General features: G+C 40.5%; 1 pseudogene across 1 annotated transcript; it reads left to right on the top strand.

Moving 5' to 3' along the window:
• The first annotated feature begins 14689 nt into the window (after nt 1-14689).
• Nucleotides 14690-16096, top strand: LOC112629077 (annotated as a pseudogene). Its single transcript, XR_003120523.1, has one exon. The product of XR_003120523.1 is annotated as a mortality factor 4-like protein 1 pseudogene (transcript).
• The last annotated feature ends 4182 nt before the right edge of the window (nt 16097-20278 follow it).

The following is a 20278-nucleotide window of genomic DNA, read 5'->3' as shown; positions in this document are numbered from 1 at the left end:
CATTATGTACTAATTATAATATATTAGCATGCTCAAAGACACTCCCACCAGCACCATGACAGTTTGCAAATGGCATGGCAACATCAGGAATTCATCCTATATGATCTAAAAGGGGGAGGAACACTCAGTTCCAAGAATTGCCCACCCCTTGTTTAGCATATAATCAAGAAATATGTATCCTTAGTCCAGCAGCCCAAGCTGCTGCTCTGCCTATGGAGTAACCATCTTTTATTCTTTTACTTCCTTAATAAAGTTGCTTTCACCTTACTGTATGGACTCACCCTGAATTCTTTCTTGCGTGAGATCCAAGAACCCTCTCTTGGGGTCTGGATTAGGACCCCTTTCTGGTAACAGTTTTGGGCAAGAAGCCCCTTTGGTATCTCATTATTTCTTTCCTCCATCCTCCATCCATCATCCCAATTCTGTCGATGTTATAGAGTATCCAACCTAGTGCTTATGCATCCTCCCAATTTCCCTTCTAATATTTGTTTGGATGTATAACTTTTTAAAAAAATAATTTGAGGGGTGTGGTTTTAAAAATTACATGAATGAGATGTTTTTCAACAAATCTGATTTCGTTTTTCACTTCCTTCCTTTGACAGGTGCTTTTTCAGTCTATCCAGGAGGTTCCAAAACGTAAATACAGTTTGCTCCTTGTAACTACTGTAGTATCCTCTTCCACTTTTCAAGCAATGGGGTTTCCCCATCTGAATTTTCTGTATGGACTTTGCCCATTTCCTTTAGACTTTTTGTCTTTATATTGTTGATATAAAAAAGCTCTTAGAATGCTCTAGATGTTAATTCCTCATAGGTTTTAGACACTGCAAATACATTTCCCTGTCCTGGTACCTGTCTGTCATTTTTGCTGATAGTTTTCTTCCCAATTTTTTTTTTCCTGTATGCTTTCTTGCTTTCTTGCTTTCTTTCTTTCTTTCTTTTTTTTTTGAGATAGAGTTTCACTCTTGTCCCCCAGACAGGAGTGCAGTGGCATCATCTCTGCTCACTGAAACCTCTGCCTCCTGGGTTCAAGCGATTCTCCTGCCTCAGCCTCTCGAGTAGCTGGGATTACAGGCACCCACCACCACGCCCAGCTAATTTTTTTTTTTTTTTTTGTATTTTTAGTAGAGATGGGGTTTGACCATGTTGAGCAGGCTGGTCTCGAACTCCTGACTTCAGGTGATCCACCCACATTGGCCTCCCAAAGTGCTGGGATTACAGGCGTGAGCCACCATGCCCAGCCTCCTGTATGCTTTCTAATTTGAGGGTTAAGGAGATTCTCCTGCACTCCTGAGTTACAAACATATATATTCTTTTGCCTTTCATGTGTGCCTCTTTAATCCATTTAGAGTTTTTGTTTTGGAGTTTTGTTTTGTTTTTAAAATATTGTGAAGGATAGGAACCTAGCTTTCTCCATATAGTAAGGCAGTTTCCAAAATACTGTTTATTAAAAGGCTCATGCTTTCCTCATCAGATGATACCTTGATCTTATACATAATCTTCACATATATTGGGTTCACTCCTCTATTCCTTTGATTTATTTGTCTGTTGTTGGAAAAATTGTGCCCAATTTTATCATTATGGCTATTAGAATATTTTAAAAATGCATAAGGAACACCCTCTTTGCTTTAACTTTGCTGTTAGAAGAACTCTATTCTTCCATAAAAATTTAGAATATGTCAAGCTTTTATTGTGATTGGAATCACACTGAATTTGTCAACCACTTTGGGGGAAAACTGACATCTTTACAATACTGAGTCATCACATCCATCCAGGTGAAACAATCTCATTGCCCAAGGCATCACTCAAAGTTCTTTGTTTCACAACCAAGAAAATTAAGGAGCAAGAACACCAAGGGAGAGGTTGGAGCAAAAGTTTAATAAGCAAAAGAAGAAAGTGCAAGAGTTAAAGAAAGAGGAAAGAAACAGGAAATGTGGCTGGTAGTTAAAGACAGGTTTTCTTTAGATAAAACCTGAGAGGGACTCCTGGCCGATTTTGGTGAGAAGTGCTTTCTCTTACAGACTGTAGGGAAAAGAAAGAGAGATCAGACTGTTACTGTGTCTATGTAGAAAAGAAAGACATAAGAAACTCCATTTTGATCTGTACTCTGAACAACTGTTTTGCCTTGAGATGCTGTTAATCTGTAACTTTAGCCCCAACCCTGTGCTCACAGAAACATGTGTTGTATGGAATCAAGGTTTAAGGGATCTAGGGCTGTGTAGGATGTGCCTTGTTAACAATATGTTTACAGGCAGTACGCTTTGTAAAAGTCATCGCCATTCTCCATTCTCAATTAACCAGGGGCACAATGCACTGCGGAAAGCTGCAGGGACCTCTGCCCTGGAAAGCCGGGTATTGTCCAAGGTTTCTCCCCACTGAGACAGCCTGAGATATGGCCTTGTGGGAAGGGAAAGAGCAGACCATCCCCCAGCCTGACACCCACAAAGGATCTGTGCTGAGGAGGATTAGTAAAAGAGGAAGGCCTCTTGCAGTTGAGATAAGAGGAAGGCCTCTGCCTCCTGCATGCCCCTGGGAATGGAACGTTTCAGTGTAAAACCCGATCATACATTCGTTCTGTTCTGAGAGGAGAAAACCACCCTGTGGCTGGAGGCAGGATATGCTGGCGGCAATGCTGCTCTGTTAGGCTTTGCGACGCTGAGATGTTCGGGTGGAAAGAAGCATAAATCTGGCCTATGTGCACATTCAGGCATAGTACCTTCCCTTGAACTTATTTGTGACATAGATTCCTTTGCTCACATGTTTTCTTGCTGATCTTCTCCCCACTATCACCCTGTTCCTGCCACATTCCCTTTGCTGAGATAGTAGAAATAGTAATCAATAAATACTGAGGGAACTCAGAGACCAGTGCCGATATGGGTCCTCCATATGCTGAGCGCTGGTCCCCTGAGCCCACTGTTCTTTCTCTCTACTTTGTCTCTGTGTCTTATTTCTTTCCTCAGTCTCTTGTCCCACCTGATGTGAAACACCCACAGGTGTGGAGGTGCTGGCCCCCTTCAACAGACTAAGAGTATATATTGGTCTTAGGGTGAGGGGGCTTATCACAAGCTTGGAATGTTTATGTGTGTGGAGAAGTTTATGGTGGGGTTGGACTCTCTCTGAGAGGAGAGGAGTTTATCTTGGGGTAGACATCTTTCCAGCCTGGAGTGGGGTTATCTCGGGGCTAGTATCTGTGGATGTGCCTGGTTCTGTGTATCAGCTGCAGGCATATTTTAGGGAAAATCCTCTGTGCAAGTTCCCTTACCTGAGTATGCCCAAAAAAGATAAGGGGTGTGCTCACTGAAGCCCACTGGACCTCATTTCCTTATCTGTGTTTGTAGCTTGATCTTCCAAGCTGCTCTTTTTGTTAGAAAAGAATTCTTCTGAGGCCTTGTCCTAACTATCTGCCTAACTTGTTCCTTCCTCTCTCCTCTCTCATAGGCATGTGGTGGTGTCTCTCCATTTACTTGGAATTCCTCTTACATAATTTCACAGTATTTTCTTTATAAAGGTCTTATACATTTTTTTTTTTTTGAGATGGACTCTCACTTTTGTCACCCAGACTGGAGTGCAATGGCATGATCTCGGCTCACTACAACCTCTGCCTCCCAGGTTCAAGCGATTCTCCTGCCTCAGCTTCTGCAGTAACTGGGATTATAGGTATGCAACACCATACCCGGCTAATTTTTATATTTTTAGTAGAGACGGGGTTTCTCCAAGTTGGCCAGGCTGGTCTTGAACCCCTGACCTCAGGTGATCCACCCACCCCAGCCTCCCAAAGTGCTGGGATTACAGGCATCAGTCACTGTGCCCGGGTTTTATACATTCTTTAACAGATTAATTCCTAGAAATTTACTAGATTTGTCTTCATTATAAATGGTGTTTTATTTTCTATTACTTTTTCCTTGTTGGTTATTACTTATATAAAGAAACGCTACTGATTTTTGTATGTTGATCTTATATCTGGCAACATTTAATTTCATTGCTTCCAGCCCTAGAAATAATGTGTCTCAAAGTTCCCATTAAGTGCAATGTCTGCTGTTAAACAGACTTCAGATAGATGTTATTAATTAAAATAAATTCCGATGTATTTCTAGTTATATTGTCATATATATCATGTCTCAAAAGATCTGTAATTTACAAAATACATTTTCTGCATCTATAGAAAGTTCATTGGACTTTTCTTAGTTTCTCAATTTACTGTCATTAGTGTGATGAATTATGTTGAGAAATTTTCCATTTTTTGCATTTAAAATTTTTGTTTTCCTTTTCATTTTTTAAATTTTCTATTGAGGCATAACTTCACATACTAACAGGCACAAATCTTAAGAATACAGGTCAATAAATGTTCACATATTCATCCGCTCTTGCAACCACCACCATGCCCAAAATAGAAAACATCTCTAGTACTCCACCAAGCACTCTCATTTCCTCTTCCAGTAGTAGCACTTCCCCCCAAAATGCTTGCCATTTTGAATTTCATGTACATAAAATCACATATTTATTATTGTGTGTTTGGTGTCTTTTACTGAACATTTTAGGTAGAGTTTAGTGACTCCTTGTGCTACCCTCTGCCCCACTCTGGGTGGCCCAATGAGCTTCTGCCATTTCCCAACATAAAGTTTCTTTCTGGACAGCAGTTCATTCATTCAAGTATTTCCTAAGCATCTCCTGTGTGACAGGCTCTCTCCCGGCTGTGTAGGATTCAATAAAACAAAACAAAAGCTTTGCCCTTATACAGCTTACATTCCAATAGGGAGTTAGAAAAGCATAAGTCTGAAATCTTCAATGCGAGTAATGAAATAAATCATCAAGACTGCTGAGTGGGCTGAGCTGGGATTAGACATGATGAATGTATAAAATCAGAAAGATGCTATGACCTTCTCCAGCAGCACTCAGAAGCCTGGGAAGACAGAAAGTCAGCAATAGAGGGTTGGAAATTAAAATGAGGAAAAAAAAAAAAAAAACAGCAACTCTTTGGCTTGATTTTCCAGCAATATATTCTAATCTCTAGAGGTTATTGCCACAACTGTTCTGCTCAATTTTAACACAATATAGCAATGCCCAGACTAATCCAGTGGTCAGCTTTTTGGCACAAACAGAAACTAGGAAATGAAAAAGATTTTAGTGAGGCCTCTAAGCTTTAGGAAAAAAATGGGTGTTATCCAGCCTTTGCCATCCCTAGCATCTCACTCAGATAAGAGCATGTAAAATTAGACAGGATTAGGAGAATGAAGATGCACAGAGACCATCAGAAAGTGACGGCTAACAGGAAGAGAAGAGAAAGTAGATGAACACCTTGCAAGGCAAATGGAGCTAAGAAATACAGGAGTCGGGGAGCACAGACTTTAACTCTTAAGGGGTGAGCATCCTGATTCAGGCTCCTTGTGAACATTTCCAAATTATTACATGGCGCAATAATTTGACATGATAGAGCCCAGAAAAGAAGAGTTATTTATATTTAGTCTACTTCATTTATGAACTCAAGGATAGATGTGATGTTGTCCTCGAGAGAGAATTCTCTGCCCCACCCCCTACTGCCAATGATATTTTTAAGTTGTCATAATTGGAGGAAAAAACCTAAATTATCATGAATATAAGCCACATGATCAGTAGTTCTTAACTTTTAGAGTCTTAGGCCCTCTCCCTAGAAAAAGAAGTCATTTATTTGCATATAAAGAAAATTTTGCACATAATTACAGGACTCTGATGCCTAGCTTTGAATTTCAGCCTGCAATCTCTGACTTATATGTAATACTCTCATGTATTAGTGATACAAAAAAATAATAATTACTGTTACTCTTCTTATTTCACTTTGCCAAAGTTAGTGAATCTTCCATGATACCCTCTCAGTTATATTTCTTAATAACAATGAGCTTAAAACCCATGTTTATAAATACAGTGTAATCCTGGTTAATCTTCCCCAGCTCCACTTCATTGCTGAGTAATTTATGCAGGGCAATATTTATTCTATATTTATTCATCTGTTCAGCGCACCACCCTGTGGCCTCACCCACCTGGAGACACCCTGGCCTGATCTCAGCTTCTTCCCATCCTCAGGCCTGTGGACCCAGGTCACAGCATGCCTCCTGCCCAGGTGCACCTGACTGCTCAATCCCTACTTTCCACCACTACCCAAATTCCCCTACAGTTTTCCTAATTCCAATTTCTTTATTAAATGTAAGAATAATGTCCTCCTTTATGGAGAGGTACTGTGACATCATCTCTGCCCAGAGTGTACTTGAACAGCAGCCCTGATTGTCCAGGAGAGTTTCCAGGACTCGACAGTCACTGAAAAGCTCTCCGTGCAGCCTTTAGATGACTTAATATCTGCATATTACAGCTCATGTCTCTGCTCTTATGGGAGCCTCTCAGGCTCTGCTCAGAGCCCATCTGCTTGCACAACACACAGAATCCTAAGAAATTCATGAATTTTTTATTGACAAAGATTAAACGCAAAATGAAGAAAGCTGGCATATATGGGGATATGAGTAACACTACATTGCGTGTGTGTGTGTGTGTGTGCACACATGTATGTCATCTTTGAAATCCAGGGCGCATTTCACACATATAGTATATCTCAATATACTGGCCATATTTCACATGCTCAATAGCCACTGTGGACAATGGCCACATATTGGATGGCACATCTTTAGAAAGTTAATCACACAAAGGCCTTATATATAAGGGCTCTTAGAGGAATTACTCCATCAAGAAGTGAATCTAGGAAGGAAAAATGGATATAAGAAGTAAATGTAGAGTGGTGTCACTTAAGATAGTGGAGTAGGAGAAAACAGCCTTCACCCCCAAACAACAAAACAAATATAGACAGTTATCCACAAACCGAAATAGCCCTGGGAGGGCTCAAAAGCCCATTACCCAGCACTTTGGGAGGCCAAGGCGGGTGGATCACAAGGTCAAGAGATCAAGATCATCCTGGTCAACATGGTGAAAACCCATCTCTACTAAAAATACAAAAATTAGCTGGGCATGGTGGTGCGTGCCTGTAATCCCAGCTACTCGGGAAGCTGAGGCAGGAGAATTGCTGAACTTGGAAGGCGGAGGTTGCAGTGAGCCAAGATCGCACCACTGCACTCCAGTCTGGGGGATAAAGCGAGACTCTATCTCAAAAAAAAAAAAAAAAAAGCCCATTAAAGAATCTGCAGCAACACAATAGAGAAAAAACAAACAAGCAAACAAAAAAACAAAACAGAAAACAGAGTACCCACACAGAAAGGATTGCTTGTGAGACTGGCAGAACAGAGATGCCAGAAAATGGTTAGAAACAAAGAAGAAAGGCAGAGGCTACTGGCATCAACCATATGGTAGAAGCCATCCTGTCCCCAACAACCTGCTTCTCGGGGTATAACAGCATCTTCTGCCCTGATGTTAACCACGGCCATTACCACTGGCAATATGAAAGAGGGAGAAACTCTTGGGTTTTCCCTGCCCAAGAAACAAATGCTGTTGTGTGCCTTCAAGGCTACAGCCACCATCCCCCCTCTTGGGTGTGACCCTGACACATAAGCCTCAGCTGCCTCATAAGTGACTACACTCCAGACACCAGGCTCTGTGGCTGCACCTCACTCACCCGTGTGTCAGACACCAGAGACATAGCCATAGAACAAGCTTACACCCCAGAGCCCAGAATCAAGGTCTCTCTGCACATGTACGTGCCCATCCTCCAGGCACCAGCTCAGCTGCCATAGAGAACTAGGCCCTGCCCTGACCCCGGAGCCACTGTAACTCTGACCATGTCTGTGCTCCTATTCTTGGCTGACACTTCACAAGCGCTCACATCTCATATATTGTTACCAGTGCAGCAGCAGGGGTGCCTTCTTCCAGGCACCAGCAGGCCCCAGAGCCATAGTTCCTCCACACATGCCCAAGCTTCAGATCTCAGCTCTATGGCTACTCCAGGGTACCATTCATCAATACTGATGCCACTGCCAATGCAAATCGGCCCACAAGCTGGACCCAGTACCAAAAGGGAACTCCTCTCCACAACTTCCCCAGTTGGAGAAAAAGAAGTTGAGAGGATCTTAGCAGCTATTACCAGTGAAACCCCGACAATCTTCACCACCACTGCAGACATCCACACTGTTGGCCACTTGCAATCTTCAGCAACATCAACACCTGAGCTTACAGAGCTGCACAGAGACCACACAACAGTGGCACCCTCGCTGGTGTCAGAACTGCTACACAGCATCCAGGAAGTGCCTTCACACTTCCAAGTAGAAGAAGATCTTTCCACATTGAAACTAGCCCATAAAGTCTGAAAGGGATTGACCTTAACAAATGTGCAGAATTCAACATAAGGCAGCAAGAAACATGAAAAGCCAAGAATACATATCACCATATATTAGTCCATTTGCATTGCTATAAAGGAATACATGAGGCTGGGTAGCTTATATACAAAAAGGCTTATTTTGGCTTATGGTTCTTCAGACTGTACAAGAAGCATGGCACCAGCACCTGTTTCTGATGAGGCCTCAGGAGGCTATTACTCATGGCAGAAAGCAAAGGGGGAGCAGATATATTACTTGGCAATAGGGGGAGTAAGAGAAAGATGGAGGTCTCATACTCTTTTAAACAACCAGGTCTCATATGAACTAATAGAGCAAGAACCCGCTCATTATCATAGGGTGGGCACCAAGTCATTCATGAGGGATCTGCCCCAATGGTGTAAAACCTCTCCCAAGGCCCCACCTCCAACATGATGAATTACATTTCAAAATAAGATTTGGAGGGGACAAATATCCAAAATATATTATTCCTCTCTGGTCCCCCAAATCTCATCATGTCTTGCTCCTATTGCAGAATACAATCCGTTTCCAGTAGTCTCCCAAAGTCTTAACTTGTTCTAAACATCAACTCAGAAGTCTCATCTCAGAGTCAAGGCAAATTCCTTAGAGTTATGAGGCTGTGTGATCAAAAATAAGTTATTTACTTCCAAGATACAATGATAGTACAAGCATTGGGTAAACATTCCCTTTCCAAAAGGGAGAAATCTTCCAAAAGAAAGCGACAACAGGTACCATGCAAGTCCAAAACCCAACAAGGCAGACAATAAACCTTAAAGCTCCAAAATAATCTCTCTTGACTCCATGTTCCACATCCTGAGCACATTGGTGCAAGGGGTAGGCCCTCCAAGCCCCGGACAGCTCCATCACCATGGCTTTGTTGGGTGCAGGTCACGTGGCTCTGCTTTCATGGGTTGGAGTAGAATGTCTGCAGCTTTTCCAGGCTGAAAGTGCATACTGCTGGTGGCTTTACCATTCTGGGGGTCTGGAGGGTGTTAGCCCAGTTTGCACAGTTCTACTAGGTAGTCCCCTAGTGGAGACTCTGTATGGGGGCTCCAATCCCACATTTCTCCTCATCATTGCCTTAGTAGAGGCTCTCCGTAGGGGCTCTGCCCTTGTGACAGGTTTCTACCTGGGAACCCAGGATTCCCCATACATCTTCTGAAATATAGGTGGAAGCTGCCAAGTCTCCATAACTCTTGCATTATGCACACCTGCAGATCTAATACCATGTGGAAGCCCCAAGGCTTATGACTTGCACTCTTTGGAGTGGCAAGCTGTATCTGGGGCTGTTTGAGCCAAGGCTGGAGCCTGTGCTGCAAGTATGCGGGGAGCAGCATTGCAAGGTAAGACAGCCCAGGGCAATTGTGCCCTGGGCCTGACCCCTAAAACCCATCTGTCCTTTTAGGCCTCTGGGCTTGTGATGGGAGGGGTGGCCTGGGAGATTTCTGAAATGCCTTTTCCCCATTTTACTGAATATTAGCACTTGACTCCTTTTTAGTCATGCTAATCTCTCTAGAAGAGTTTGTTTCCCAGCCTGCATGGATCCTTCTCCTTTGGATTCCTCCCCTGAAGATGCTCTTTCCTTCTCTACCACATGAGCAGGCTGAGGATTTTTGCTCCCATATCTGACTGTAGGTTGTTAGAAGTAGCCATGCCACTTCTGGAATGCTTTGCTGCTTAGAAACTTTTTCCGCCAGATATCCTAGGTCATCACTCTTAAGTTTAGCTGTCCATAAAGTCCTAGGACATGAACAAAATGCAGTTAAGTTATTTGCTAGGGAGTAACAAGGGTGAATTTACTCCAGCCCTCAGTAAGTTTCTCATTTCCATCTGAGACCTTGTCAGCCTAGCCTTTACAGTCCATAATTCTATCTGCATTTTGGCCACAACCACTTAACCAGTCTCTAATAAGTTCCAAAGTTTCCCTTATCTTCCTGTCTTCTTCTGAGCCCTCCAAACTCCTTCAATCTCTGCCTGTTACCCAGTTCCAAAGCCACTTTCACATTTTCAGGTATCTTTATAGCAATACCTCACTACTCAGTACTAATGTTTCTGTTATTAGTCCATTTTTCATTGTTATAAAGGAATGCCTGAGGCTAGGCAATTCATAAAGAAAAGAAGTTTATTTTGGTTTATGGTTCTGTAGACTGTACGAGAAGCATGACATCAGCAACTGCTTCTGGTGAGGCCTCAGGAAGCTATTACTCATGGTAGAAGGTAAAGGGGCATGTCACATGGTGAGAGGAAGCAAGAGATTGTGGGGAGGTCCCAGACTCTTTAACAACCAGATATCACATGAATTAATAGAGCAAGAACTTACTTATTACTGTGGGAAGGTCACCAAGCCATTCATGAGTGATCTCTCCCTGTGATCCAAATACCTCTGGGCCCCACCTTGAAAATTGGAGATTACATTTAAACATAAGATTTAGAGGAGACAAATATCCAAAGTATGCCACACCATAAAACAAACAAAAAACCAATAATCTCCCAGTAGCTGACCCAAAAGAAATGGAGATATATAAATTGCCTGATGAAGAATTCAAAATAATTGTTATAAAGAAGCTCAGAGAATTTCAATAAAAATACAGAAAAGCAATTCAATTAAATCAGAGAAACACAAATGAACAAAATAGATCAAAATCATATACAAAATAAACAGAGATTGAAATCATATGCAAAAATAAAAATTCTGGAGCTGAAGAATTTGGTGAATGTAATGCGAAGTGCAACAGAGAGCATCAACAGCAGAATTAATAAAGCAAAAGAAGAATCTGTGAATTCAAAGACAGGTTATATGAAAGTATACAGTCAGAGGAGAAAAAAGAAAAAAAACTTTAAAAATGAAGAAAGCTTAAAGAATGTATGGGGCAGCATCAGGAGAACAAATATTTAAATTATGGATGACCAAGAAGCAGAAGGGAAGAACAACAACAACAACAACAACAAAAAACAACAGAAAGCTTATCTAAAAAAATAAAAGCTTCCTGGGGCATAAGGGGCACCAAAGAATATAAATAAACAAATAAATAAAAGTTAGAAATTTCCCAAATCTGGGGAAAGATATAAATGTTGAGGTATAGGGAGGTCAAAAGTCTCCAATCAAATTCAATCCAAATAAGACTGCACCAAGCCATATTATGATCAAACTGTCAAAAATCAAAGACAAAGAGAGGATCCTGAAAGCAGCAAGGAAAAAGAAGCATATCACATACAAGAGGGCTCTAACAAGGCTGGCAGTGGATTTCTCAGAAGAAACCTTACAGGCCAGGAGAGAGTGGGATGATATAGTCAACATGCTGAAGGGAAAAAAAACCCTGCAAACCAATAATACTTTACCTGACAAAGCCGTCCTTTAGGAAATGATAAAGACTTCCCAGAAAAGAAAAGCTGAGTGAGTTTGTCACCACTGGACATACCTTACAAGAAATGCTAAAGGGAATTCTTTAACCTGAAAGAAAAGGATGCTAACAAGTAACATGAAAACATATAAAAGTATAAAATTCACTGGTAAAAGTAAGTACAGTCAAATTCACAATACCCTAATACTGAAATGGTAGTGTGCAAATCACTTATATCTTTAGTATGAAGGTTAAGGCTGGGCATGGAGGCTCATGCCTGTAATCCCAGCACTTTGGGAGGCCAAGGTGGGCGGATCACCTGAGGTCAGGAGTTTGAGACCAGCCTGGACAACCTGGTGAAACCCTATCTCTACTAAAAATACAAAAATTAGCCGCGTGTAGTGGCACACGCTTGTATCCCAGCTACTCAGGTGGCTGAGGCAGGAATCACTTGAACCCAGGAGGTGGAGGTTGCAGTGAGCCAAGATCATGCCATTGCACTTCAGCCTGGGTGACAAGAGTGAAAATCCATCTCAAAAAAAAAGGGGGGGGGGGGTTAAAAGACCAAACTATTAAAAAGAATAACAACTACAACGACTTGTTAAGGGATACACAATATAAAAAGATGTAAATTATTACACAAACATATAAAATGTAGTTGGAGGGGCACTGGAGTAAAAGCGCAGAGGTTTTTGTGATCAAGGTTAAGTTGTTATCAGCTTAAAATAGCCCATTGTAACTATTTGATGTTTTATGTAAGCCTACGGTAACCACAAAGCAAAAATCTATAGTAGATACAGAAAAGATAAAAAGTAAAGAATCAAAGCATGCCACTAGAGAAAACCATCTAATCACAAAGGAAAACAGCAAGTGAGCAAGAAAGGAAGAAAGGATCTACAAAATAACCAGTAAACAATGAGCAAAATTACAGTAGTAAGTCCTTACCTATTAATAATTACCTTGAATGTAAATGGATTAAATTCTCTAATAAAAAGAGTGGCTGAATTGATTTAAAAAAAAAGGAAAAAAACAGACTCAACTACATGCTACCTACAAGAGACTCACTTTGCCTTTAAGAACACACATAAATTGAAAGTGGAGGGATGGAAAAAGATATTTCATACAAATGGAAACCGAAAGAGAGCAGAGATAGCTATATTTACATCAGATAAAATAGACTTTAATTCAGGAGAACATTGACTACATAAAAAAAAGAGACTAAGTTAAAAACTATAAAAAGAGACAAAGGTCATTATATAATGATAAAGGAGCCAATTCATCAAGAAGATAAAATAATTACAAATATATATACCCTCAACCTCAAAGCATCTAAATATATAATGCAAATATTAATAGACCTGAAGAGAGAGATAGACTGCAATACAATAACAGTAAGGGAACTTAATACCTCCACTTTCAACAATGGACAGATCATCCAGACAGAAAGTCAATACAGAAATATTGAACTTGAGCTACACTTTAGACAAAATGGACCTAATAGACATATACAGAACATTCTACACAACATAAGCAGAATATATTCTCAAGAGCACAGAGAACCTTCTACAAGATAGATTATATGTTAGGCCACAAAACAAGTATTAACAAATTTAAGAAAACTGAAATCACATCAGGTATCTTTTCCAATTACAATGGCATGAAATTAGAAATCGGCCGGGCGCGGTGGCTCAAGCCTGTAATCCCAGCACTTTGGGAGGCCGAGACGGGCGGATCACGAGTTCAGGAGATCGAGACCATCCTGGCTAACACAATGAAACCCCATCTCTACTAAAAATACAAAAACTTAGCCGGGCGAGGTGGCAGGCGCCTGTAGTCCCAGCTACTCGGGAGGCTGAGGCAGGAGAATGGCGTAAACCCGGGAGGCGGAGCTTGCAGTGAGCTGAGATCCGGCCACTGCACTCCAGCCTGCGTGACAGAGCGAGACTCGGTCTCAAAAAAAAAAAAAAAAAAGAAATTAGAAATCAATAGGAGGAATTTTGAAAATTTACAAGTATGTGGAAATTAAACAACATGCTCCTAAACAACTAGTGATTGAAGAAGAAATTACAAGGAAAATTTAAAAATATTTTGAAACAAATGAAAGTGGAAACACAACATGCCAAAACATATGAGATGTAGCAAAAGCAGTTCTAAGACGGAAGTTTATAGCAATAAATGCCTACATCAAAAAAGAAGGATCTTAAATAGACAACCTAACTTCATACCTCCACAAACTAGAAAAAGAGAACAAATTAAGGTTCAAATTAGCACAAGAAAGGAAATAATAAAGATCAGAGCAGAAATAAATGAAATGTACTAGAAAAACAGTAGAAAAGATAAAAGAAACTAGGAGTTGATGTTTTGAAAAGAGCAAAATCAACAGAGCTTTAGTTAGACTAAAAAAAAGAGAAGACCCAAATAAACAAAATCAGAAATGAAAGATGAAACATTACAACTGATACCACAGAATATAAAGGTTCATAAGAGCCTGCTATGAACAATGATGTGCCAACTAATTGTATAAACTAGAAGAAATGGATGAACTCCTAGATATATATAACCTACGAAGACTAAATCATGAAGAAATAGAAAATCTGAACAGAGCAATAACAAGTGAGTATATTGAATAAGTAATAAAAAGTCTCCCATCAAAGAAAAGCCTCACAACCCGACGCTTCACTGCTGAATTCTACCAAACATTTAAAGAACTAATACCAACCCTTCCCAAGTGCTCCAAAAACTTGCAGAGGAAGGAATACTTCCAGATTTATTGAATAAGGCCAGCATTACCCTGATACTAAAGTCAGACAAGGACACTGCAAGAAAAAAATATATTACAGAAATTCCAGGAGGATGAGCGAGTGCTGTGCTTTCATGGGCCTCTTCTTTATGAAGCAAAGTGGGTAAAGGTTGCCATAAAGGACAGACAAGTGAAATACTTTTTACATTACAGTGGTTGGAATAAAAATTGGGATAAGTGGGTTCCAGAGAGCAGAGTACTCAAATACGTGGACACCAATTTGCAGAAACAGTGAGAACTTCAAAAAGCCAGTCAGGAGCAGTATGCAGAGGGGAAGATGAGAGGGGCTGCCCCAGGAAAGAAGACATCTGGTCTGCAACAGAAAAATGTTGAAGTGAAAACAAAAAAGAACAAACAGAAAACACCTGGAAATGGGGATGGTGGCAGTACCAGTGAGACCCCTCAGCCTCCTCGGAAGGAAGGGGCCCAGGGAGATCCTACTGTTGAAAATGAGGACACATTCATGAACAGAGTTGAAGTTAAAGTAAAGATTCCTGAAGAGCTAAAACTATGGCTTGTTGATGACTGGGACTTAATTACCAGGCAAAAACACCTCTTTTATCTTCCTGCCAAGAAGAATGTGGATTCCATTCTTGAGGATTATGCAAATTACAAGAAATCTCGTGGAAACACAGATAATAAGGAGTATGCAGTTAATGAAGTTGTGGCAGGGATAAAAGAATACTTCAACGTAATGTTGGGCACCCAGCTACTCTACAAATTTGAGACCCCACAGTATGCCGAAATTCTTGCAGATCATCCCGATGCACCTATGTCCCAGGTGTATGAAGCACTACATCTCCTCAGATTATTTGTACGAATTAGAGCAATGTTGGCCTATACACCTCTGGATGAGAAGAGCCTTGCTTTATTACTCAATTATCTTCACGATTTCCTAAAGTACCTGGCAAAGAATTCTGCAACTTTGCTTAGTGCCAGCGATTATGAAGTGGCTCCTCCTGAGTACCATCGGAAAGCTGTGTGAGAGGCACTCTCACTCACTCATGTTTGGATCTCCGTAAACACATTTTTGTTCTTAGTCTATCTCTTGTACAAATGATGGGCTTTGAAGATGTTAGTGTATAACAATTGATGTTTGTTTTCTGTTTGATTTTTAAACACAGAAAATAAAAGGGGCAATAGGTCCTTTTTTCTTTTCTTTTTTTTTTTTTTCATTTCAAATTTGCTGCCAGTGTTTTCAATGATGGGCAACAGAGGGATATGCTGTAGAGTGTTTTATTACCTAGTTGACAAAGCTGCTTTTGAATGCTGGTGGTTCTATTCCTTTGACACTACGTTCTTTTATAATACGTGTTAATGCTATATGACAAAATGCTCTGATTCCTAGTGCCAAAGGTTCAATTCAGTGTATATAACTGAACGCACTCATCCATTTGTGCTCCTTTTTTTTTTAATAGTGCTTAAAGTAAAGAGCCCATCCTTTGCAAGTCATCCATGTTGTTACTTAGGCATTTTATCTTTGCTCAAATTGTTGAAGAATGGTGGCTTGTTTCATGGTTTTTGTATTTGTGTCTAATGCACGTTTTAACATGATAGATGCAATGCATTGTGTAGTTAGTTTTCTGGAAAAGTCAATCTTTTAGGAATTGTTTTTCAGATCTTCAATAAATTTTTTCTTTAAATTTCAAAAAAAATTATATATATATTACAGGCCAATAACCTTGATGAATATAGATGTAAAAATCCTCAACAAAATACTAGCAAACTGAATTCAACAGCACATTAAAAGGATCATTCATCATTATCAAATGATAATTTATCTCAGGGATACAAGGATGGTTCAATGTACACAAACCAATAAAAGTAACATATCACATTAACAGAATGAAGGACAAAAACCATATCATCATCTTAATAGATGCAGAAAAGGCATTTGACATAATTGAATATCCTTTCAAGGTAAAAACTCTTGACAAATTAGGCCTAGAAGGAATGTACCTCAATATAATGAAGGTCATATTTGACAAGTCCACAACTAATGTCATACTGAATGGTGAAAAGTTTAAGGCTTTTTCTCTAAGATCAGGAACAAGAGAAGGATGTTCACTCTCACTACTTCTAATCAGCACAGAACTGGAAATCCTAATCAGAGCGACAGGTAAAAGAAAGAAATAAAACGCATCCAAATGAAAAGGAAGAAGTTAAATTGTCTCTGTTTGTGGAAAATATGATCTTATATGTATAGAAAACTCCTAAAGATTCCATCCAAAAGCTGTTAGAACTGATAAATGAATTCAGTAAAATTGCAGGATACAAAAACCAACATACAAAAATCAGTAACGTTTCTATACACTAACAATGAGCTATGTGAAAAAGAAGTTTTAAAAACCCCATTCACAATAGCTACAAAAAGTAAAAAAAAAAAAAAAAAAAAAAAAAAAAACACTTAGGAATAAATGTAACCAGTGAGGTGAAAGATCTGAACACTGGAAACTACAAAATACCCATGACAGAAACTGAAGAAGACACAAACAAATGGAACAATCTCTCATGTTCATAGATTGAAGGAATTAAAATTATTAAAATGTTCATCCTACTCAAAGCAACCTACATATTCAACGCAATCCCTACCAAAATTTCAACAACACTTTCACATTAACAGAAAAAATAATCCTGAAATTCATATGGAACCACAAAAGATCTGAATAGCTAAAGCATTTTTGAACAAAACGGAAAAACAAAAACGAAGCTGTAGGCATCATAGCATCAGTAGGACAGTAACACCCAAGGTGTGGAGTCATCCCAGGATGGAGAAATGTTTCCAATACAAATGTAGGTCAACTTGAACTTGCCTCTGGCAAATGGGAGCCACAGTTGTAGCTCAAAGTGTCCAGTGCAATTCTATCACATCTTGCTCACTCACTAGCTTGGCAGAATCAACTATTCAGTGCATTTTGAGTAGCGGTTGCGAGTTGTGTTTTTCATTTGTGTTTTGTGCGGGTGTCAAGGGTAGTATGGGGGTTAGTATAGGCCCTTGCTACCCAGAGGTGATTTATAGACCATTAGCACCTGCCTCAACTCCAAGGATATGAATATGTTACAAATTCAGAAACTTGAGAATCGCCTCGACCCTACCAAATTAGAATCTGTATTTAAATAAAATCTCCATATGCACCTTAAAGTTGGAGAAGCTTTAAGTTTCTTAGAATTGTTAAGTTTAAAGAGAGAGAAGATAGCTATGTAGTGGGCAGAGTAGGATCAGTCCCTAATTTCTACTTGAAATATCCTTGTCTCAGATTCTCCATTAATTTAGAGATACCATTTCATCCCGTATGAGTAAAAGGCTACAACATCTTTTTACCCTCAAGTCACTTGATCAGCTGCCTTAATTATTTAAACTACGGCCCAGACATAGGAATAAAAAAACAAACAAACAAAAAACAGGCCAGGCGCGGTGGCTCATGCCTGTAATCCCAGAACTTTGGGAGGCCGAGGTGGGAGGATCACCTGAGGTCAGGAGTTCGACACCAGTGTGACCAACATGGAGAAACCCCATCTCTACTAAAAGTACAAAATTAGACAGGCATGGTGGTGCATGCCTGTAATCCCAGCTACTCGGGAGGCTGAGGCAGGAGAATCGCTTGAACCCAGGAGATGGAGGTTGCAGTGAGCCAAGATAGCGCACTGCTTTCCAGCCTGGGCAACAAGAGGGAAACTCTGTCTCAAAAAACAAACAAATGAAACACTCCAGGCATGGATGCCTTCAAAGCTACATATATATCACAGAATCTGTGTTTTACACATTAGCAAGATCTCAGACCTTTATGATTCCAGTAAACTTAGGGCTACGGATCCCTGACCACAAAGGATTGGAAGCAGCAAAGTAGGGCAAAGGGAAAGAAGTAAAATATGGAGTTGGGGTGAAGCTTACAATGAGAATTGATGGTAGAAAGAATAACTTTGACATTTTCATAGTTACTTAGATTTATAAATCTGTGCACACATCAAAACAATCACTCAGGTCTTAGAGAAATTGTACTCAACCCTGCCTGCATGTTAGAATCACCTACTTTTCTCAAGCCTCAATCTCAGAGATTCTGATCTAATTGGTTTGGAGTGGGATCCAGGCACAGGTGTTTTATTAAAGCTTCCCAGGTGATTCTCAGTGGTTTAGGGTCAGTCATCATAGGGCCCAGAGGCCTAAACATCTGAGTAGCCTCTAAATAGGTTCTTTACAGCTTGCTATAATCATTGACAATCAAAGACCCCAGGACTGGTTAGGATGACCTTGCTTACAGGATTTTCTTTTAAGAGGAAAACACTCTATATATTAGAGGTGATTTTGACAGAAAATAAGATAGCCTGGAACTAAATGATACACAAACATCAGTATAAGTCCTGTGTCATCGTTGGAGAAATCTAGAGGGCACTGGTGTGTTGAATTAGACACCCCCTATCACCCCCTGTTGACCCTCCCTCCATGTAGCCCAACATTTACCATGCCCATGAATCACCTGGGGGTCTTGTTCCAATACAGATTCCGACTTAGTAGGTCTTGGGGGAGGCTCCAGATTCTATCATTTTTATGAGCTCCAGATGATGCTATTGCAGCTGGTCCAGGGACCACACTTTGAGTCAAGGTCATCCTGATGGCCTTGACTACCCCTCAACCCCTTCTTTGGAACTCAAACAAGAAGAATGGCTTCCATGAATTCCACTGGGGTCTTTGATCCAGAACCACTGTGCCTGAAACTGTAGGCTTTCCTGAACTAACATCGTGTATTTTGTCCATCTCTTTTCTTAACTATTCCCTCCTCCCACTAGGCAATGTTATGGGAGGATTGGGGCCCATTGAGTTAGAAACAGGCTTAAAGAGCAGGTAGTTTGGCCCATTCATTACAAAACTACGGCACTGAGGCCAAGTTGGCAAAGGAGTTGCCTGGTTCACAGGTGATCGTAGTAAAGGCGAAACTCGATCTAAATCAGGACATGAATGCATCCATTAAGGGTTCTGTCAAAATGATTGCTTCCTGTAGCTTTCTGTGTGAAACATAGGGAAATCAGACTAATAAAGACTCAGACAGGAACATAAAATTCTAAAGCTAGGCTTATGGCCTTTATAGCCCTTAGATGGGGCAGATAACATGCCACGGAGGCTCAGAGACAGCTCTGAGACTATGCAATAGCTACTGGTTCCCCTCTTGTGGAATGTTCACTTAAAAAAGCTCTATAAGTTGCCCAATGAACTCCACAGTCATCCTTAATTCATTTTCATTTATTGGAACCCTTTCTCAAATAATTTTCCAAATCCCACACAAGAATGATATATATTCCTGCTCAATATTAAGAAGCCCTCATGCAAAACTGAAGAAATAAATTGTTCTTACAAAAGAAGGAAAAAGGAATTACATTCCCAGAACATTCTGCTTACCCAGACACACGGATCTGATTCTTGCTCCATTGTTTGTAGCATTCTCGGTCCTAGGGCCACTGATGTGGCTGGGTCAGTGGCCACACTGGCTCCTGGGTACCCCTTCCCTGGTCACAAAAGTCCGTCCCAGCAGCACTATTTAAACTGGACTTGTTATTTCTCACCTCAAAGCTCTGGCCCGGGCTAAGACCTCCCCAACAGAGCTTATTAGTGAGCTTTTCATCGTGCTCTGTGGCTATCTGGGTCTGGAGTCAAGAGCCATTCACAGGAAAATCAGCGTGAAACCTATAAGTTTGCATATTAAATACTAATACCACTAAGGGCTACAGTGGAAAAGAGGTTTGCTGAGCTTAAGGGCTCTCGCTCCACCCTCAACTGCCCTTGACTTCTCTCTTCTATGTTGTATTCCTGGTAAACCCCATTATATCTCGACTACCTTAGGCCA

This window comes from Theropithecus gelada, chromosome 7b (assembly GCF_003255815.1).
Source record: "Theropithecus gelada isolate Dixy chromosome 7b, Tgel_1.0, whole genome shotgun sequence".
NCBI lineage: Eukaryota > Metazoa > Chordata > Mammalia > Primates > Cercopithecidae > Theropithecus > Theropithecus gelada.
Note: the sequence above shows the minus strand (reverse complement) of the source record. Positions and strands in the feature narration are given on the sequence as shown.